This window comes from Carassius gibelio, chromosome B20 (assembly GCF_023724105.1).
Source record: "Carassius gibelio isolate Cgi1373 ecotype wild population from Czech Republic chromosome B20, carGib1.2-hapl.c, whole genome shotgun sequence".
Lineage (NCBI taxonomy): Eukaryota > Metazoa > Chordata > Actinopteri > Cypriniformes > Cyprinidae > Carassius > Carassius gibelio.
The window spans coordinates 7626446-7641238 of NC_068415.1; the positions used below are offsets into that span (position 1 = coordinate 7626446).

At 40.1% G+C, this 14793-nt stretch overlaps 1 protein-coding gene across 2 annotated transcripts in view; it reads left to right on the forward strand.

Moving 5' to 3' along the window:
- Nucleotides 1-233: 233 nt before the first annotated feature.
- LOC127983562 (transcription factor HIVEP2) overlaps nucleotides 234-14793 on the forward strand; it is a 65448-nt gene continuing 50888 nt past the window's right edge. The window contains exons 1-2 of one of the 2 annotated variants that reach the window (XM_052585751.1): nucleotides 234-557; nucleotides 3889-3957. The gene's annotated coding sequence lies outside the window, so the exon portion shown is untranslated. Of the gene's footprint in view, nucleotides 558-3301; nucleotides 3473-3888; nucleotides 3958-14793 lie in introns of those variants that run through there. The other variant, XM_052585749.1, reaches the window with a different exon arrangement.

Consider the following 14793-nt stretch of genomic DNA (forward strand, 5'->3'; position numbering starts at 1 on the left):
AATGGTATCTTACCCTATTACTCTAGTGTTGTGCAAGTCAAGTAGACCTGATGCATCAAATCGCAGGAACACAGGACATCTGTCGCGGTCTGGAGTCAGAGGAGCTCGTTCTGGAGAAATTTTACCAAGTGAGTTCCCTCCTCTATCAAGACAAGGAAGGGCCTGCCTGCCTGGCGGCCAGTCTCGGTCAGCACAACACCCCCCTTCCCCCCAGCCTCACGGGGACGCGCGCTGGGGGATCCGATGACGTCACATTCACACTGACACACGCGCGCAGATTCCCTGTCTCCTTCTCCCTCTCTTGCTTTTCTATTCTGGGAAGCGACGCTAGGAATAACCCCGTCTGCCCCCCCCCCAAGCGAAGCGGACTAACTCACTTTCATCTCTTCCTGAAGCAAAGACGCACTACATTGTACTCCAACACCTGGCGTCTGCAACGTAGTCGTTGCGTCACAATTCGAATTGAACTGATATTTTGTGTCAGTTAGAGCTGGAAGCGACAGTGGCGTTTGACTCTCTTTTGGAATGTTGTGGGCGCATTTGAAAACGTTTTACCGGTAAGTTCTAGTCTTGTACACCTTGTTCTTAGAATGTCAGGGAGCGACATTCTTTTGAAAGCGCGAATAAGTGAGAATGAGTTGCGGATGGGTCTCCTCCGCTTATTGAGACATGTGGGGAATACCCCGTTTGCCTGGTTGGAGATAGTGAATATTGCGTAATATCCTAAGGAATTTGCACAGCTGCTGCGAAAAGCGAGATAAATCGCTATCTGGGGAGCAAATGTCATTAACGTTGAAGGGTCTGTGCTGTTTGTGTTGTTGTAAACCGTTTGTTTTTTTCCAGCATGGGTAATGTTGTGATCTGTATTTTCATATACACACCGCCTGTGCGCGTGTATGTGTGTGAGCAGGAGAGAAGGTGGGTGGGACTTTGGCTCGTTCCGGGAATGTTCCATGACGCGCTCTCAGTCAGTGAAGGGCCCCTTTAGGGAGACTCTCGACACGCGATTGTTGCTCAAGCCAGATGGCACCTGCTATAAAAATGACCATGCTATGATAGGATGGAACAGTTATTTATTTATTTATTCAACGTGGCAGCATATATTGCATTAACAAAATAATGTTAATGTATTAATATCTGTTTTTTTTAAACTTTCCAAATTGACAGCTCTAATACTGTATTTGTTATTTTTTTTATGTAAAACACACATACTGTATACATACACACATAGATATATGAATTTAAAATTTGCAACCAGCAAACATGTTTGAGCTTAGTTGGAGACTACTATTTTTATTATTGTTATAGATAATCTAATATAATCATATACAGCTTTGCAGTAGACATTTCTAAAATATACAATGATTTTCTTTTTTAGGGAGCATTTTTTTGCATTAATGTTTTATATTGATGTAATTTTGTGAACCACAATCTTTTTTGTCATTTACCTTTATGCAGACACGTTAATCCAAAGCGACTTCCAATACATTCAAGGTACACATTTACATTTTTTTTTAGTTCTTGCTTTCCATTACCTTGGTGTTGCTGGCACCCTGCTCTACTGTTTGAGCTACAGGAAAGAATTTTTGTGAAAAACGTTTCTTCCATGATTAATATAAGATACTATGAATTTACAATCCTGTAGGAATAGGCAGTAGGATTATATAACAAGCAAGTGCACCAGCGGAGACAGGGCCAAGGGTGTAGCCTACTATTTACAACCCATCAGGCAAATTAGTTTATTTGACTATGCCAAATACATAAGCCAGTGCCCTTTGCACTGGCTTAATATATATGTCCAGTGCAATGCATAAACACACCCACCGTATCTCTTCCTGACACTGACATATGATACATAAACATCATTTTGTTTTCCATCACCTGGGCTCTATCCATCAAGAAGCAACAGACAGAGTTGGAGGTTTGACAAATGTCCTCATGCCTTTTTTTCCACAACAGAATCAATCACATTGATTCAGTGTTGAGCTTTGACATATCTAGGCTTTCTGGCAATTTATTTGTAATTGTTTCTGATGGGAAGTCACTTTTATAAGTAAACTGACCCACATTTTGTTCTCACTTTAAACACACACACACACACACACATTTATGATTCACCTTTCGAAATGGCTTTCATTCAGTAATGCCAACATAAACAAATGGGTTCCTGGAATTAGGGAAGCATATTCAAAGGCTTCAAAGTGCCACTTTGATGGGAATTTCAACAAGCTTTCTTTGTGACAGTCTGTTCCCTGGTGCAAACCCAACCATTACATGTAGAGACCCCTCAGCACAAATTTAGGAAGGCAAAGGTCACTCTCCAGCACATATTCAAGGTATTATTACATTCAAGGTATACATTTAATTGCTTGAACCCATGATCTTGGTGTTTGTTGCTGCATGCTTTGCTGTTTGGTACAGGAAAACTGACATGCACCAGTTGTGGTTGAATGCTAAATTGTGCAGTGGGCGACTGTTGTTTTGTGTGCATGATGAGGGGAAGGATTTGTTCTCATGGTGCTGGTATGTAAGGAAACAGTTGAGGCGTATCACCACTTAAACAGTTTGTCAGAATGGATGCCAGCATCTGGGGTGTGCTTTTCCACCTGTTGCTTCAGGTTACATAATTGGATTTCTGCTCGAGAATACAAGGTTAAGGAGGAAAGTACCATTTGGAGTAGCCACATACTTGGGGCCGATTCCTTGCTGAAGACAATCGGAGATGAGCGATTGGCAGAGGTGCTTTTTTTAATGTGGTTTTAATGTTCTCATAACATTTCTATACAGCAATACTTACCAATTCATAGCAGTAATAAAACTAGCTCTCTCACTCACAACACTCAGTGTTAAACTGAATCCGGTATAGATGCTGGGAGGTATCTACATGTGTGTGTTGTAATCCTGAGGCCGTCTTGAAAGTGTCAAGATGAGCCGGCGTCTGTGTTGACACCCTGCCAGAGTGAGAATGCTGCGCGTGACGTCCTCGCTCGCTTCAGCTGCACAACAGGAAATACTCACGGCCTCCCCTCCTTCCTGCTTTGAAAAAGAGGTAGTCTCTCGCTCGCACTCGCTCTCCTGCCCTTCTTTTCTTTCGTTTTCTGCAGCAGCAGGGCAAGGCGAGACCTATTTTAATGCCTGCAGCCATCGGCGTGGCTGACGCCTCCTTCGGACCATCCGCCCAATCAGAGAGCAGCTGCTTACGCTGAAGAAACATGATCATTTTTTTCACTCTTTTGCTCCTTTCTCTGAGCAAGTGAAGGTAGCAGGAGTGGGAGCAACCAAAAGAAAGAGTGTGCGGGAGGGAGGGAGGGAGAGAGAGAGAGTGAGAGAGAGAGAAGGCTGCAGACAGAGGTAGGGAAATAGCTTCTCGCAGAGAACGTGAGCGAATGGTGATTGTACAGGCTCGTGCGACTGCCACAGCAGAGAGGAAGGAGGTTTGGAGCCCTTGAGGATCTGAAGGATGCCATGTCAGGTGAGCAGCTGACCCCGGCAGGGAGGGATAGCGGAGGAGCGGTGAAAAAGAATGAGAATGAAAGTAAAGAAGTGTGGTTGTGTTGTAGCTTGTGGTTTCTTGCTGCTTGTTTTTAAGTCCTATATGGAGTCAGGCTGAAGTCACAGCCGGTTAGCGGGCATTTGCAAAGAGATTTGAGCGATGCTGGACACAAGTTCAGTAGCTTACGGTAACAAGTTTGTTAACTCACTGACATACCTTTGCTGATAATGTGTAGTGGTTAAATACAGATACCTTGTCTGATTATAGATAACTTGTGCACTAAATGGCTTGGCATATTGAACACGGCTGTATATTTGTTTTTGTTGGTGCATGTGTGCTTTAATAAAACCAGTGTTGCATGCAGTAATGACATTATCTTTTCTCTTTCTGAACAGGGTGTGTGAGGAGGGTGTGTACCTGGATTAGATTCCCGGGACCGTCAGGACAAGAAAACCAAACACTGGGTACAGTATGTGTTTGAGATACGTTGTGGCAAAATTAGTACAGGTGTTTATGCTATGTTTGCAGCCGCATCAGTCAGAAGTTTCTGTGTGTTTGGAAAAGCATCTCCAGAAACATTTGCGCAAGGGTGTGTTACTTGAAACCTATCGCGCTTTTTTTTAAACTGCAGTTTCCGAGCTTTGTTAATAGGGCTGAATAATTAATGAGCAGGTAATCGAGTTGGGCTAATTATTCATTATGAGAATGATGAATATCATCGCCGATTTGGGAAGTATTTCTCAACTCTCATTATTTTCAGTCGCTTTTGATGAACTTGCAGTCAACTTTGTTCAGGGTTGAGTTCGAGATAACAAAGCGAATCGAAAAGAGGAACTGAAAATAGTAAAAGTAGAACAAAGTTTCTAATCTATTTTAGAACGCAGTCATCTTCAATGCATGCATTGTTTTGGTGGTGGTTTTTGAGGTAGGCCTGATGTACTGTATAGGTTCTGTTGTGTGCCACTCTTTTTGTAGGCCAGACCTCTTCTGTTTTTCTTTCTTTCAGTCTACCTCGGCCATATGCTCAGGATACAAAGAGCTGTTTGTGACTGTACATATTTTGCACCGTAAAAATAGACGTATAAAATGCTGATAACCATCAGGCACTGCACAAGCCTGCCAGTGGATCAACAAAATTGAGGGACCAACTACGCTGAGCAAATTGTAGAAGAGTGTGTATAAGTAAATTGAACTTGTGTTGGTTGATTCAGGGTGTGGTGCCGTCACGTCTGTTACGGTGTGTGTTCGTCGATGTGGAGCTCGGTGGTTAGCGCCAGGCCGTAGGTAGAGTGTGAACTGTTGTGTCTGTTTGGACTAGAGTATTGTGGGTGGCAAATGTTGATCCATGCCTCCAGCAGTCTGGTGATGTGACCACAGTTTGCTCAGGGTGATAAAACAGGCAAGTCATTGAACTTTTCTGTTTGTGTTTAGTCTGTAAAGTTCAGGTAATGTTGAGCAACAAATTGTAATATTTTGCTTGAGAGGGATTGTCGTGCCAATGTGTATAACAGTGGGTCAAATGGCATTTGATTGCTTTTGACTTCAGTTGGCTAGGAGTGTTGTGATGCTCTTTGCTGATTTGAGGTGATGGTAAAGTGCCTTCTGGTTATCATACGCTGTGCTAATTGGAAAAACATGTGGCTCTTGGAAGAGAGGCAGCTGTATGACAGTCAGGCGGTTGTTGCCCTCTTCTGAGTGGTGTGCATTTGCCCTTTTTTACCTCGGGGAGCTTGAGCGTGGTGGGCATGGAGAGGTCAAAAGGTCATGCTGTCAGTCTTCTTGTTGCAAGAGCTGAGTTATAAGTGGGTCAAAACTTACAAAGGTTATTGGTGCTTCGAGTATGGAAAATAGTTTCACATTTGGATTAAAGTCAGTATTTGGATTTATCCTGTATAATGCGATCTTCTGAAGTGAATTATCATGCCAATTAATAAGTAACCTGAAGATGTGTGCGGAGTATGATGGTAAATATCGATGCATATCTCCCGATTCGAAGCTGCTTGATTTGATTTAAATTTTTGATTCAGATTCATGAGTGTATTTCACTGAAAACGAAAGAAATTCTCTCTTTGCTAATTCTGTTAATTATACAGGGCAGTGTTTCAGATGGATTGGACTCATCACTGAAGAACCAGCTCAAAGGGATCATTTATTTTTGGAATCAGACTACATTGATTCACTGATTTAATTCACTAAAATTCAGCAGCTCAAGAGTCATTTGTTCATTTATCAGTCTACACTTGTCAGTACACACCCTACGTCAAATTTTTTTGTTGAATTTTGTCTCTGCCATCTAAATTTGAACTGATTTTTCAGCCCATTATCATCAGCATTGTCAGTGTTAGCATTTTTTGTGCGTGATACAAGTCTAAAATGACTTTTGGTTGAGTTAATAATGCTGAGGCATTTTGAAACTACATTCTTGTGAAGTTAGTGCCACCCATGAATACTGGTTGAACTTTTGACCAGCATGAGCATGCTCAACAGTTCAGTAATGACAAGTCAGCCATTATTGACCAATACTTACAGGCACTCTGTGCACCTACAGTATTAGTGTTTTTCAGCTCAGTGTGGCAATGGAGGATTTTTGTTATGGATTACTGGTCACAAAATGGTCGCTGTGTGTGTATATGTAGGTGTTTGTCCCTATAGTGCATGACACTTTTCACCCTATTAAGAGGCTGTCAGGCATCTTCCATCCAAGGCAAAAAGGTCAGAGCTGCCAATGCAGTGACTACAGTTCTCTGGAGAGAGACGTGCTTCATTCCTCACAGTTCTTTAATGTTAAAAGTCTACAATTAGTCGGTGACAAAAAACCCTGATTTTAGCCAACTCGCAGCGCATGCTGTTAGAAATCTCTCTGAATGGTCATCAGGTGCACATTCTGCCCCAAATATAGAGAAAGCAATGAACAAATTTGTGCAAGGAGAGTGAGGGATTGAACTACTTGACTCCTTTTCATCTTGCTTTTCTGTCCAAGTCATGGCTAAAACATCCACAAACTCTTCTTGCTTGAAATGTTGGCAATTAGCTGTGTAACGCTAAAGTGAATGCAACGTTTACTGCAAACATTAAACTCTGTCTTTTAAGACATATTCTGGTTTCATCTTAACCAACAGCATTTGTGAAATAATATATTATTATAATTATATAAACAAATAAATAATCAGGGTTACAGAGGATGTTTTTCAGAAATCAGAAATCTACAATATATCATTTAAAAATAACAATGATCTCTATTGAGTGAAAGTGAAAGTGAAATTACAATAGTTATACAGTATCTCCTATTTTGTTTTTACGCGATATATAATAAATAGTTATTAAATATTACTATTATAGTTTTACTGTTAAATAAAAAAAACATAAGTAATAATAATGATTTTATTACCTGTCATGTTATACAATCAAACATAATATTGATTTAAATGTCTTACAGTGTGCACTATGAAACAAACTCCATCTCTCAGACATAATGTGTAGTAGGTAGTACAACATCATTTACCCAGATGCACTGCCTGTTTACAGTTCCTTTATGCCATCTGATATCGCTTAAATCTTTCCTTGATACATTTAGTCGGCCATTAGCCCTTAAGTGGAGGAGGCGGTCTAGTATGAGCGATCGACTTAGTAAAACACACGGTGCTGCATGCAAAAACACTATGCATGATGATTATACGAATCTTTCCCTGTCAGCACTTGCGTGTATAATGCTAATGGAGGATCTCACTCATCAGAAGAGCGTGACCCTCCTGATATACAATGCTGCGATGACTGCTTATGATCTGAACTGCTGTAGGGGTGCCAGGTCGCGCTGACGGCTCCAGGTTGAGGGAAACAAGAGCTATCGGTCAGCCCAGAGCTTTTATACGAATCCCGCTGAAGAAGACAATGCACAAAAGCCCCCTAAAGCAGCAACACATACTCTGTTACTATGGGAACCTATCAGAACTGTGCTTTGTCCTTGACGGAATCAGATGGAGAAGCTGTATTAGTAGAGCTTAGAAGAGAAGAGAACATACAGAGCAAAAAGAATAAAAGCAGGAAGCAGCATGTGTGAGGAGGATGAATGGAAATACAGTATGTCTGCCTTCGAGTGAATTTCAACACAACAGGAGACTCTTGACCCTCAACCCTTGCTCTGATTGATCCGTCTGTATTGATTTAGTACATTAAGAATTTATTATGCAGCTAGACGTGTCACTAGATTACATGAGCTCTTTGCTTACTAATTTGGCAACAGCGAAAAAGACAACAGTGTATTGGGTCGGAGAAACAAAGGTTACTCGCACACATACACACATAAAGAATGAAGCACATGGCGCACAGGGACCAAAACTTGTCTCATCTTTCCCAAGCAGAACAATAGTATGTGCAGGTGTTTCATCTGATCAGAAATAGAGCACCCACCCACACACATAGAGTTATACAAAGACACACGGAAACTCATACGTATGCACCAACGAGCACACGCATACATTCTCATTCACCTAAACCGTTTACGAGCAACCACGCATGCAGCGCACCTTTCTCTAACAAACAGTGCTACGTTAGACACACTGTCTGTGGGTCGGAAAATAAGTTAACGGAGCTGTTGCCCAAAAATGAAAACTCTGTCATCATTTACTCACCCTCTTGTAGTTCCAAACCTTGATGACTTTCTTTTCTTCCATGGAACACAAACTGTCTATGCAATTGAAAAGAATGGGAACTGGAGCTTTCAAGCTTTAAGAAACACACAAAAGCGCCATAGAAGTATCAAAATATTCTAAATATCGTCCATAAAAGTTGAGAATTGGTTATTATTTACTGATTTTTCTACCAATTCTAAGTAAACGGGAATACAAAATATGTTTTACATCCTTTACTACTGTAGAAGTTTACTCAACTGACTTCTGCTTCTGGGAACCCCGGAAATATGCAAAGGGTCTATTGAGTCAGTAAACCAAACTTAAAGAACCAGTCTCGGTTTTGTTAACTGGATACACCAATTCATTGAAAAGATTTGATTCAAAATTGTTGTGCATGAATCTGGCATCGCTTTTCTCATTAACTCCCAAGAACATGCAAAATTTGGGCATACTGTACTGTATGTGAAGGTTTTTAGAGAATAACAACATTTTGTATAACAACACTTTATTTGAAGCAATGTGCTTCTGTTTTATTAAAATACCTTTTGTGTTCCACCGAAAAAAGAAAAAAGGATGACCGTAAATGATGACTGATTTAACTTTTTCCCCCCTGAATGAATTCCCCCTTTAACTACTGCCAGGCTGTACAGTAGAGACTCCGCACCTCACAGCCCCTCAGCTGTTCTATTCTTCCTCCTGCCACTTCCAGATAACAGAGCATTTGAATTTGAATAGTCCAGGATTGGACAACAAGCGTCCGCGCTGTTGTTTCCTTCAGCCAGACAGAGCCGAGGCGAGCGGCATGTGTCCATAGGCAAAGCACATGGAAAGCAGCGAGAGAGCGAGCATGAACTGTCCTGCCTCGCTCTCCCACACATCGCACCGCACAGGGTGTGCAGGCATAGAGCTGAATTACGCCCTTCTTTCGTTTCCTTCTCTTTGTCAATGCAAATCGCACACCTTCCAAAACCTGCACTGCTGCAACGGAGCACGCTTCCTGTTTGACAAGGTGCATGCGTGAGCTTCTGCAGAGGTGGAGGGATGCGTGCTGGAGTTGATGCCGGGCTGTGGTTTTCATGCCCACTCACCCAATCGCCACATGCAAGCGTGCATGCGGGCGCTCAGCTGTCTCGATAAGGTCAGACATTGATGGCTGTTTCTGACATGAAATTGCATCACAGCAAGAGACCCATCACTTTTGTGGGTTCTAGTGATGCATATCTCCCTATCTGCCAGACTCCTCTGTGCACTGCTATCTCTCTCTCCGGATGTCAAAGGCAGACAAAGCAGCACTTATTTGATACCTCTTTAACTTAATCCTCTATTTTAATCATGGTTTATCTATGTCTTAATCTATTAACCCAGCATCTGCAGATGACCGGCAGAATGCGTCGCTAATTTGCATGTAAATCCACATCATTAGATTACTAACATCATTACATTACTAATACCCAGTATGCAGATTACTAGATGGATGTAAAATGGCACCAGATGGCTTTGAAATCAGAGACTGTCGTCACTTTAAATTTAAGAGAATTGTTTTATTTGTTCACACAATCTGTTTTAAGTCGCTTACAGGCTTTTGGTTCCTTTAACGCACCCAGTTTTCCAAATAAAACGATCTTAGGCGTCTTTCGTTTTTGTCCTTTGTGTCAAATCTTTGTTGTTGATCACATATTCCTGGATGGAGGAAGATGTTTATATCATATTACTGGCTAATACATGAATCAGCTGTAATTGCTAATCAAAATGACTTTTTGGCAGTGGTTTGTCAGAAAGCTGGAGAAAATAGGATACCCTAATTGGGGGTTATTCGAGGAGAGCTCTGTTTTTGCTCTGTGTAGAACAGGTGGTGAGCTGAGCTCGGTAGGATTGGTTGGCAGAGGCTGTTCGTTGTGTTGGTGAGGTGGCAGCTGCGTTGAGCACTGAGCAAAAAGTAGCGCTTCTCTCCCTCCCCGCCTCACTTTCAGCACACCCACGTGCCACCCGCATGCCGAAAAGAGCTGCTCTCGCCCCACTCTCGCTGGGATGGGATGAGGGTGTAGCGAGGGGGCGGTTGGGGGGGAGGGGGTGTGTTGCAATCAGTGCAACCGAGAGATGAGGAAAGATTTCAGTGTACTGTAGATCAGTGTGAGTGTTAATTTTGTCAGTGAAGAGTTTGTTAGTGATGAAAATATCAAATAATACCCATTGTTTACAAAATAAGTATAGTATTTGAACAAAATACACTCAAATGCTAGATATTAACAATGTGCTAATATACATTATATATAAATATAATATATATAAATATATTTGAATATTTTAATTTAGTTTTTCTTATAAATTACAATATAATTTGTCTATTTTTTAATTAGATGCAGTGTTTAGTATTATTTACATAGTGTAATAGTATTTATTAATTGTTTGAATTTATGTATTTTCAGCTTTAAATTTAGTTTTACACATTTTGTTTTATGATTTAGTTTTTTTTTTTATTAATTTCAGTTTTTTTATATTTCTCATTTATTTTTTATTTTAGATTTTGTAATTTTAGTTCTTCAACTTAAACATTCCTCATTTTATTTAATCTATATTCAGTTATATGTAATATTATTTCAACTTTATTGCCATAAACTAAAATTATTAAACATAAATTTTGTTATAGTTAACAATTATAACAGATGCCTTTTTAGTCAGAGTACAAATGACTAAAATGTATAATATGAAATATGCATTTAATTTAAAGACTAACATATATACACACACACACACACATAAAATACAGGTCAGTACACACATTTTATCCTGCACTCAGGGGTTGGTTTGCCTTTATTTTATTGATGTATTTTTATGTTTTTAGTATTAGCACAGTATCTAGTGATTGATTTGATCATTTTGTGAGCGTTTGCATCCAATACTTACTTCCTCTCTGGATCATATGTTTGATTTCTGTTCTGCTACAACAGCAGTCTCACCTATCTCCTCTTTTTGAAGGTGACCTACTTATAGGCTTGGAGTATTTTCCCATTTGTGTGGTATGAAGCAGGTAATCCCTACTGTATGTCATCTGTCATCCAGCACTCTTGCATATGGAGGATTTGGCCGGTGATAAGGGGGATAGAGGGTGACGATGAGTGCCCTGCTGGGAATGGAACACCTCCGACACTGGCCTGTTGGCTCATCTTCTCAGGTCATTAATCCAACATTCTGTCATTAGTGGGTCCACGCTGTTCCTCAGCAGCTGTCCTTCACACTTGATAGCAGTACATTGAAGTGCTTATTAAACAGAGCACAGGCTGGACAGTGTGCTTCTGCCGACACTCGGGTCTCCCTGCAATCAGGAAGGGTACTTACGATTAATTAGCGTTGGTCTCTCCAGCTAAAGATGCAGCCAAGAGGTGCCCTGAAATGTTTGTACTCTGGTCTGGAGGCTAACAACAGCACACATGGGGATCAGGAAGTGGCTACTTAATTCTGTGTCAAACAGAATTAGGTTTGTGTGAGATTAACATCTTCTGAAATCCTCAGAAACATCAAATTGGCATCATACAATAACTGTGCACACTTGACCAATTAGCAGAGGTTAGGTCGCACCTTTGAAAATTTAACTTTCAATAAGGTTCAGTTAGCTAAACAATTACCCCCTTTGTAATTGTTGTTCTCTCAGTTAGGCTTTATAGAATGTCCCGTAGGAATGAACTGCAGACTTCCAAGAATAGCAAAGGTAACAGTTTGAATCAAGAGTGATATTGCAACACATTTGTTTTCATATGTCTTTAAAGTTATTTTTTTAAAGAGTAATTTAATTAAAGAGACTCCGATCAGAAAAACAATTTCTTTTTAGTGAATCAATGAATGACTCTTATGAATCAGTTCATTCTTGAATCATTGGGACCAGTGAACAAATGATTCTAATGAGTCATTTTTTTTTAATGAATAGTATCAAATTGTTATTTATATATTTAAGGCGATATTTGCATTTATGCTGACTCTAGAAACAATTCTTGCAAAAGCAGAGTATTTTATATACTTATTGGAGCCTCAACATTTGACAGAGGAATTTTACTCCCTAAAAGTACAAAACAATCAGTTATAAAACCATTAAGGACAGAATCATTAAGAACTCAGAATCAGAAATTTTAGAATTCTAGAGAATTCAGAATTTTAAATTCTACATTATTTTTGTTCCTATTTATTCTGGCCTGTTTATTGGAGTCACAATATGAACCACCAAGCTTTCTAGACATCTGTAAAAAAAACTTGACCAAATTGTTTGGCCACTACAGGACATCTGTAATCTGCCAAAGGATTGAATTACAGTAATCAAGTTTTATGAGGTGAGAGACGGGAAAAAAAGCTTGAACAAGTCTGGATGTACAGAGTTGAAAGTTGGATGCATCGTACACATGTGGTTCTGATCTTTTGGCATTTGCGATGGAGGACACGATTTGAATATGCTTCTGTTTTAATAATCCCTCTTTTGCCCTCCTTGTAGCTTTGGACTGATGGATTCATCCATGCAGGATTGCCAATAATGAGACATTTTTGTGTCATGTGAATGGTTCTTATAATTTGTTCTTCTTCTTTGCTAAATAAGAAAACTCTGCTTTGGACAACCCAGTAGACTGCCTGGAATGTTTTTATTAAAACTGCCATCTTCACATGGTCTAGTGATGAATGGCCTGCTAAATCTTTCCCTTGCTCCAATTTACTGCAGGGATTAATAGAAGCCAAAGTTTAATTATGGCATGTGAGCGGAGACACATATTAAGGCTCTTTGTTCTCTCTGTACGTGAAAGATGATTACAGGTGTAGTACGGCTCTGTATCACTGCCTTGGAAATACACCTCAGTGAGTCACCTTTACTTATACGCTAAAGTGGTTTTGCATCAAAATGGATATTTTGGGTTTATCAGTTGGCTGCAGTAATTTAATTTACTGTATGCGTTACGTTTGTTTTTTTTTCTTGTGTGCTAATATAGAGATGAAAACTTGTCAAATCTTGAGGTATAACCTTATTGTTTCCTATCAGTTGGATTGGAATACAGCTTTTTAATAAACCTGTTGAGGTTCGATTAAGGTTTTGACTAAGGAAACTCTTACTATAATATATCACACTGCTGAGGCAGGGAGTTACAGACATTATGAATCAAAGCTAGCAAAGTGCTGACAAAAGCCACAGCGTATTACTCACCTGACGTCTCTGTCACAGAGTTTCTTTTTCCACTTTAACAGTCCCTCCAGACAAGTTGGAAAGAGATCTTGGAAATAACAGTTCCATGGGATTGTGTTTGTCTAATGTGCCTCACAAATTTTCTTGATACTTATCTTTAGAAAGGCAGAAATGGTATGATTTTTCATAAATGTATATTTAGAAGCAACATAGATACCAATTAGAATCAGTTATGAGACTTAATTATGCATAGCTCTGTTTTTTGCTAAGATGACAAAAGGTTTTTAGATTAACATTTCAGGCTGATTAATAGTCTCTGTTTAATTGTTCTTAATCAAATAAATAAATTAAACTAAACTGAAGATCAAAATTTTGCTGGCCAGCATGTTTTTTGAGGCATTTCGATGCACCGGCTACTGATGCACATGCATTTGAGTCTTTGCGTTTGATTTGTGTTAAGCTTCCCTTCATCACAGGAGGACGAAGGAAGGGAGGGAAGGACCACCACTCCTCCTCCTTTGAGTCTGGATCCCTTGATCAGCAGCCTGCGCCTCCAAACGCCGTGTCACACTGTAGGTTCTGACGAGTGCAACCACTCGCCGTATCTGCAGCGCGCACCGCTTGAAAGACGCAAGCTGTCTGTCTCGGCACATTGATCCAGTCTCTCTGAGAAAAAGATATAAAAACACTGACAATATTATCAAAAGAGATGAGCCCTCGACTTGGCATGTGCTGAAACATGCCTTGCTTTGAGAGCCCACCGAGCAAGCTGGGTGTCTTTTGAATACGATGGGGGGTGAGGGGGGGCTGTAACTGCGCTTCATGGCATGCTTTTTAAAATGCTTTTGGATGTGAACAACTGTTTGTTCGTGCGGTGGAAGAAACGGTGGCATTTTGTTTTGCTCAAGCGCTATTATCAACCAGCTTGCCTGGGCCAGCGTGTGACAGGAAGCATTGCTAACAGAGACGTTATAACACTGACAGCCAAAAAAAACACCAGAGATGTGAAGTGTGTGATGAGATAAAATAGACCTGTGCTATCAGAATTAATCCATTATTTGAGTGTGTTTGCTTGATTCATCCATCTGGTTGTTTTCAAAGCTGTCCCCGTTAGCATGGTTTGTTTCAAGAGAGACAGCATTATGCCAGCCTCGTCTTCTAAAGCCAGACTTTTGACTTCGTCCTCTTTGCAGCTTATTCTGGCCAAGAACTGCCCAATTAAACAGGAAGAGACTGGTTTCAGCATTGATAATAGCAGGAAATGTTAATTTAATCAATATAGCATGCTGATTTGGTTCTCAAGAAACATTTCTTGTCTCATTTTGTTATCGATGTTGAAAACTTTTCTGCTTAATATTTTTTGTGGAAACCATGATACACTACTATTGGGGGCAGAAAGGATAAAAACAAACAAAAGAGAAATGAATACCTTTGTTCAACAAGGACACTTTAAATTGATCAGAAGTGACAGTAAAGGCATGAATCATATTACAAAAGATTTCTGTTTTGAATGTATA